Source organism: Propithecus coquereli, unplaced genomic scaffold (genome assembly GCF_000956105.1).
Source record: "Propithecus coquereli isolate 6110/MARCELLA unplaced genomic scaffold, Pcoq_1.0 Scaffold45, whole genome shotgun sequence".
NCBI lineage: Eukaryota > Metazoa > Chordata > Mammalia > Primates > Indriidae > Propithecus > Propithecus coquereli.
This window is the reverse complement of record NW_012150285.1, coordinates 5055260-5056436: the sequence shown is the minus strand read 5'-3', so window position 1 is coordinate 5056436 and position 1177 is coordinate 5055260.

The window sequence follows — 1177 nt, the reverse complement described above, 5'->3', positions numbered from 1 at the left end:
GAGTTAGTTGGGCTCCTTTTTAGTTCTGTATGAATTTTAGAATTGTTTTTTTCTATTTCTGTGAAAAATGACATTGATATTTTGATAGGGATTGCATTGAATCTGTAGATTTCTTTTGGCAATATGGTCATTTTAACAATATTAATTCTTCCAATCCATGAGGATGGGATGTTTTTCCATTTTTTTGTGTCCTCTTCAATTTCTTTCATCAGTGTTTTGTAGTTTTCTTGTAAAGGTCTTTCACCTCCTTGGTTAAATTTTTTCCTAGGTATTTTATATTTTTGTAGTTAATGGGAATGAGATTTCCCTCTTTCTTTCTTTCTCAGCTATTTTATTATTGGTGTATAGAAACACAACTAATTATTGTATGTTGATTCGTATCCTGAAATTTTGCTGAATTTATTCATCAGATCTAAGAGTTTTTTGGTGTAGTCCAGGTTTTTCTAGACTCATATCATCTGCAAAGAGAGACAGTGTGACTTCTTCTTTTCCAATTTGGATGCCTTTTCTTTCTTTCTCTTGCCTAATTTCTCTGGCTAGGACTTCCAGTACTATGTTGAATAAGAGCAGTACAAGTGGGCATCCTTGTCTTGTTCAGTTCTTATAGGAAAGGCTTTCAGCTTTTCCCCATTCAGTATAATATTAGCTGTGGGTTTGTCATATATGACCTTTATTATGTTGAGGTATATTCCTTCTATGTCTAGTTTGTTGAGACTTTTTATTGGGAAGTGATGTTGAATTTTATCAAATGCTTTTTTCTCTGTCTATTGGATGACAATATGGTTTTTGTCCTTCATTCTGTTGATGTAATGTGTCACATTTATTGATTTGTGTATGTTGAACCATCCTTTTGCTCCTGGGATAAATCCCACTTGATCATGGTATATTATCTTTTTAGTATACTGTTGGATTCAGTTTTGCCTAGTATTTTGTTGAGAATTTTTGTGTCATCAGGGATGTTGGCCTGAATTTTTGTTGTTGCATCTTTTTTTGGTTTTGCTATCAGGGTAATGCCAGCCTTATAAAATGAATTAGGGAGAATTCTCTCCTTTTCAGTTTTTTGGAATAGTGTAAGGAGAATTTGTATTAGTTCTTCTTTGAAAATTCGGAAGAATTCAGCAATGAAGCCCTCTGTCCTAGAACTTTCTTTGTTAGGAGACTTTTTATTACTTATTCA